Source organism: Hipposideros armiger, unplaced genomic scaffold, assembly GCF_001890085.2.
Source record: "Hipposideros armiger isolate ML-2016 unplaced genomic scaffold, ASM189008v1 scaffold_108, whole genome shotgun sequence".
Classification (NCBI taxonomy): Eukaryota; Metazoa; Chordata; class Mammalia; order Chiroptera; family Hipposideridae; genus Hipposideros; species Hipposideros armiger.
This window is the reverse complement of record NW_017731458.1, coordinates 2860100-2866743: the sequence shown is the minus strand read 5'-3', so window position 1 is coordinate 2866743 and position 6644 is coordinate 2860100. Positions and strand designations below refer to the sequence as shown.

General features: G+C 48.2%; 1 pseudogene; it reads right to left on the bottom strand.

Moving 5' to 3' along the window:
* Positions 1-708: 708 nt before the first annotated feature.
* Positions 709-5842, bottom strand: LOC109385088 (40S ribosomal protein S7 pseudogene; annotated as a pseudogene).
* Positions 5843-6644: the final 802 nt, after the last annotated feature.

Sequence of the window (6644 nt, the reverse complement as noted above, 5' to 3'; positions counted from 1 at the left end):
AAGACCTTTTGTTTTTTGTCCTGTTCAGAGAGTGAAAATCAGACTCAGCAGAATTCAGGGACTTTTAGATAGATTTGGAAAGTGACTCTGAGCCAAGGTGCCTGCCACTTTACAGGGTAAATTATCAAGGCAATAAGAGGCTGGAACTTTAGCCTGGGGAAATGGTTAATTACTTTGCCCTCTAGTTATTGTTTTGGTCCTATGCTTACTGAAGAGTGTAGCATTCCAAGAGGGGCTATAAATTTCATGACGGGATGGGGGGGAACCTATGTGGGAGTGGGCTGGAGGCGAGAAAGGCAAGCAGTTATTGATGCCGGGGTTAATTATCAGTCTTGGGAAATATATACATTTTTTAGGCAGTGCTAGCAGAACCCTATTATTTTTGGCTTCCTCCTGTGTTTTCTACTCCCTTCTCCCATTCACACATACACTTGTATACCCATCAGCAAAGCAAACACACCTGTGGACCCATGCAACAAAGCCTTGGGCTGGCCATTGTTTTTGATGCTTGTATGCACACGAGATCCTTAGTCATGGACATTATTAATCCAGGTTCTTTAAAAAGAGGATGTCTGGCTTGAAAAAACAAATTTCATGGGGAAGCATGGACGACTATGTTGATTTCACGTACCCCACATCCCCACCCCTTCCTGTCCTTGGTCTCGCTGTTGTTACTATTTCTTGATCTCTTGTCCTGGGCTTCGAGTCGAACAGAATGTACCATTACACCAGCCCTGTCCTTAGGAGCTGACAGGCAAAGGCTGGTAGCGTGCACATGACTTTGGCTGTTGGGGGTGGAGGCAGTGGTTGCTGTGGCTTTGGCTGCTGCGGGTGTTACCTGGTGGGTGGGGTGATGGAGAGACAGGTGGGTTCTTTCACACGCCATAAGCTTGTGAAGGCGTTTTGTGCTTGGGAGCTGTTTGTGTCTTCGCCTTGCAAGCTCTGGGATGCCTCTGCTCCAACAGAGGCCAATTCCCCAGCACACAGCTCTACTCAAGTGCTGCCTTAGGGAGCGTTTCCTTTGCAGTTGGGCTTGTCACCCAGGCTGTCTCTCCAGCATGTCCTCTCTGGCAGGGAGCAGGTGTGCAGGTTGCCAGGGCTGTTTTGACAGGGCTGGCACCGGGAGCTGGGGAAGCAGGAGGTACCTGAAGGTAAGGGATCAAGTCAAGGAAGGTCAGCTGTGGGCTGGGTTGGCAGCTGGCTCCAGAGTCCAGGGGTCACAGAGGTGGGCCAGAGGGCCCCACTAGTAGCAGGAGTGTGAGCTGTGCTCCATGGGCCAAGGCCATGTGCTGCTGGCCTTGCTGCCACTGCCTGTGGAGTGGGTGGTTATAGCTGGCAGGCTGGTGAGCTGCAGGTGAACCTGGTCTGATTCAGGCAAGGGTGGTGACACCAGAACAGCATTTTCCAAAGTTTGTTCCACTGAACATTGATTCCACAGAACCTAAAAAGGATTAAAGGGTTCTGGAATTATATAAATGAAAGAAACGCTGAGTTAAATAAAGGGCAATGGATCTCTTTACTGAAAAACTTCTCAAGCTCATAATTTGCTAAGCAGCGTAGTAAACCTTCAGGCAGGGATTAGAGTATATAATGTTTCCCAAACGTGTTTGACTGTAGAACACTTTTGGGGTGTAGCATCTCTTGAGGTAAGGATTCCATAGGACATACTTTGGGAAACACTGCCTATGCTTTCCTTGCAAACTGAGTTTGTGTGACCAGGCTGGGTGTTCGGATCCTGGTACCAGGATGGTGGATTTTAAATCCAGCTATTGTTGGGGCTACTCCAAGCCTTTAGCGTTGGTATTTCTTGCAGTACCAGTCAATGAATATGTCACAGAGAGTTCTCTAGGAACCCAGAGCTCTTGATAGTAAAACAAGACTTAAGCAGCTTTGCTCAAAATCACGTAAGTGAGTTAAGGTAGTGAAGTAGGAGAAATAGCTAAGAGGTGCCTGCCTGTAGTAGTGGGGGATGCCAGCGGTACGTAACCTTAGCCTTGAACAATAGAGCGGGCAGGACTAGTGTGAAGATGAACCTGCAGGGAGGGTGAGGTAACATCTCAGGGATGAGTAAGAGGGAGCAATATGGTGTGGCAGTGACAAGCTGGGTTCTAGATTTGGATAGGCCTCATTCCAGCTGTTCATTAGACGTGCAATCCAGGCAAGTTCCTTAACCATTCTGAGCCTCAGTTTCCACATCTATAAAGTGGGATTAATAATAGATAGTACCTACCTCCCAGAGTATTTGTGAGGACTAAGTGAGACAATACCTGTCAATCATTTAGTGCATGACCTGCTACAAATCAGGAGCTCAGTGAACGTCTTTTTAAAAAGCTCTGAGGCAGGAACGAATCTATGTCAGCTGACAGAGGGACCAGGGAATGAATGCGCCCTCCGCAGTACACAGAAGGAAGGTGGGCAGGAGCGGGGTAAATAAGTGAATGGATGGAGTTACCTGGGTGCATTCAGGATGGCTGAGTTGAAAGAAGAGGTATAACATAGAATTAGTTTCCTGCTTCTGGAACTTGGGCCAACCTGGCTTCAACTTGGCTTTGCTATCTATCCCCAGTCAGTGTACCGATGGGAGGAAACCACTAATACGTGCAGTAAACTCTAACCTGTGCCACTTAGAGTCTAGAATCCCTTGACATGCAATGGAGCTGCGGGCTGCGGGCAGGGGGAGGGAATCTCTGCCACTGGAAACCTGGCATCAACTCATCAAAGGGAAAGAAAAGGTCACAGGCACTTTGGGATGCCTGGAACCTAGTGAACCAAGCAATGAGGTCACCAATTCACCCTCTGGCTGTAGAGTCCCAACTCAGGAGGTGATTTATATCCTAATGGAAGGGAGGAGGTGAGATAATGAGCAGCTGCCTCTCCTGCTCTCTGCGGACGGTGCTGCCTCCAGGCTGGGCGCAGGCAATTTGAGGAAATGAAGGTTCAAGAGGAGGCCTGAATGGGGTGAAGCAGTTTGTACCACATGACTGGAAAACGGGGTGAAGCTGGCTTGTGAGTTATTAAAGCCACACCTGGCCAGTTTCAAAGAACATCCTCCTTGAGGTGGGAAGGCTTCCTGGCCCGTTGCTGCCTGGCTCTCTGAGGGGTGATAGGGGAGGTGAGGGTGCTGGCAGGGCTGTTTCGTATGGTCTTCAGAACTGCCTGTGCTGCAGGCCCTGGGTAAGGTTCTTTCTTGGTGAGAAGGATATGCATTCAGGTCATGCTTAAATCAAACCAGAAATGGCATCAATAGCCAACTTACTATTTTATGAGCCTTTCCACATGCTGACTCACTAAGTCCTTACAACCCTCTGTGGTAAGTTTTTTTTTTTACTGTCCCATTTTGCAAATGGGGCAACTGAGCCAAGGACAGGTTGAATAAATTACTAGAGGTCATATTAGTATTAAGAACCAGGATTTGAACCCAGGCAGAATAGCTCCTGAAGCTTAAGTGCCGAACCACTGTGCTGTGGGATTTAGCAGAAATGGAATTCAGTGGTGAGCTAGGTGAGGTACATGGGGAAGGAGTCTGAGCTCCTGCTCTGGTTTGGTCTGAGCTCAGGGAGGCAGGGTTGAGGTCGGCGGCTGGCTCGGGACCCAGTTCAGGCCAGAAACAAATATATGAAGAATAAGTGTCTTGCAAACAAAAGCAAAGAATCACAGAGACAGCTCAGATAGATTTTACTGAGTAAGTTGCTTGTGACTTTTGCCAGGGTTTGCTGTCCCAGCAACATTCATGATATTTGGGTGGTGAGGATGGGGTTGTCTCTTGGCCCTGTGATGGTCCCTTATGCCTCAGGGGCAAGAGGATTCTGATCCCTGGGAAGGAGGAAAAGGGCACTGGCTTTAGAGCTGTATAGGCTGGACAGGGCTTGAAATCCAGTTCCAAATTACAGCAGCTGTGTGACTTTGGGAAAGTTATTTTACCTCTCTGAGCCTCGGTTTCCTCATTTGTAAAATAGGGGTAATAAATATGTACCTCATCGCGTTACTATGAGGATTCAATGAGATGATGGATGCACATCATACAGTGCTTGGGATATGGTAAGTGCTTGGTCAATGTAGCTTCCTTTGTATGTTTGCTTCCCCCACCCCACTCTTTCCTGGAAATATATGATTCTCTAGAGTGAATTTTTAAAAAAGAACAAGAGAAAGGCAGTGTAGATGCAGAGCCTGCTGCCCTTCTCAAATGCCTGTGGCAAAGAATTCCAATTCCAGTTGTGCCTGGAGAGGACAAAGGTGCAAAGACAAGTCCGCTGGCCCTGCCTAGGTGTGTCTCTGTGGTTGCAATAACCATGGCACTGATTCTGCCCCAGGAACTGACACCAGAGATTGCACACACAGTCAGGATGGGGCTGAGGTGGGCTCTGAAGGGGCAGCTGGGAACCGGCGCAGGGAGCTGCACCTTCAAGAAAGCTGAGACCAGAGGAGGTGGCCGTGAGGCCCTGACCTGAGAGGGAGGACAAGGTGGTGACTCCCACCTGGCAGGAAGGCCAGCCTCTCTCCAGGAGACAGCCACAGTGGGGTCCTAGGTTCAACCCACAGCCACTCCCTCCCTTCTCTTGCCCTTTCTGGAGAAAGTAAACCAGGTGGGTTGTCCCATTGGCTGCTCAACTTGCTCTCTGAGCCACCGGAAAAGAAACTGGCCAGAGAGAGAAGGCAAGAGGAATGCATTCATTTTTTCATTTATACAACTAATATTTAGTGAGCATGTATTTCCTCCACATGTGTCCCAGGCCACAGGCTACTTATGCAGACCTCACTTCACAAACAGCACACTTACTAGCAGCGTGACCTTAGTCAAGTCACGTAACTTCTCCAACATCAGGTTCTTGTATAATGGGTAAGAAGTCACCTACCTGGTATATGAATATTCAATGAATATTGTTTCTCTTTCTCCCCCACCTTTCCTCTCCTTTCCAAATGTCTGCCGAGGGAGAGAGAGGATCAGAGGCCGTCAACACTCATTTGCTTGTAATTTTGTATAAATGTGGGGTGTCTTTTAAGCTGGGGAGGTGAAAAGCTGCCAGAGGCCCACGTCTGTCTTCGCTTGTCCTGCTAACCATGCCTGTTTTGGTTATCGATTGCTGCAAAATGGATCCGCCCCCAAAGTACTGGCTTAAAACAAAACCATCGTTTTATAGTTTTGTTTGTTTTTACTGTGAATGATGTTTTATTTGGTCATTTTTGTTTACAACTGAAACTCTGGGAATTCAAAATTAACATCCTTGGCTGTGAGCTTCTTATAGACACCAGAAAATGTTTCCACCTTGTGCTCCACGTCGTTCTGCCGGGCTTTGTCCAGGTGGACCTTTAGGAGCCGGCTGCCGTCCAGTTTCAAGCAGATTCTCTTGCCCACAATCTGACTTGGAAAAGTCAGGTCCTCCAGGATCTCATCGTGCACTGTTGTCAGAGTGCGGCTCCTGGGACGCTTCTGCTTATTTTTTTGTACGGCTTTTTCCAGTTGGCTTAGGCAGAATTCTCCTCTGAGCAGTAAAGACAATGTGCTTCCCACTGAACTTTTCCCCCAATTCGCGTACTAGCCGGACTTGGATCTTCTGGAAAGATTTCAGTGGAGGAACAGGAACAAAGATTATAATAGCTCTCCGACCACCACCACCAACTTCAGTTTCCTTGGCTGCTGTTATATTCAGCTCTCAAAGCTGGGCCTTGAGGTCCAAGTTCATCTCCAGCTTAAGGAGAGCCTGGGAGATGCCGGACTTGAACTTATCTGGCTTCTCCCCATTGGGCTTCACAATCTTCGCGCTCAAACTCAACATGGCCTTCTTCTTGGTGAGTGCCAGCCTGGGAAGCCATCATTTTATTGTTAATTCTGATGGTTCTGTAGATTAACTGGACTTGGCTAGGTGGTTCTCGCTCAGGATCCCTTGGGCAGTTGCAGTCAGATGGTAGCTGAGTTAGAGTTATTTCAAAGGCTTCTTTACTCACATGACTGGCTTTGATGCTGGCCTTTGGCTAGGATCTCAGCAGGGGCTGTCACCCAGATACCTACATGTCACCTTTCCATGTGGTCTGGGCTTCCTCGCAACATAGCATCTAGTCCAAGACTGAAAGTTCCAAGAGAACCTGGTGGAGGAAAAATACTACTTCTGCCAGTCACAAGTCTGTCTAGTTTCAAGTGAAGGAAATGTAGACCATATCTGTTAATGGAAAAGCATCAGTGTCACATTGTAAGAGCACAGGGGATGGGAGACCTTGTGGCAACCATCTTGGAAAATACAATCTGCCACACTGCCCAACCAGGAAGAGCTTCCAGAAGGAAGGCCTGTGGCTTGACTCCCAAGGGTGAAGTTGCTAGTGCACAGAGAACCACAGGTCCCTTGAGAAAAGGCTTTGGGTATGAGGTCGGGGAGTTCAATAATTGCCAAGGTAGTTCTTGAAACTCTGGGATTCCAGAATTGGATCAGATTCTCCCAGAGGGCAATGGGGCAGAAACATGGAGAAAGGGAAGAATAATATAGCCTGGCATTATGGGAATTTGTTAGGTTTAAGAAAGAGAATGTAGTGTTTCTCTGGTGTTCTGATCTTCTTCCAGGAAACCTATTTAAGCTACTTGAGGGGGGGCTCTGGGAACTTAGGGGATGGGGAACTATACTGGGGTCAGAGGTCAGTGGGCACTGACCCCCCTA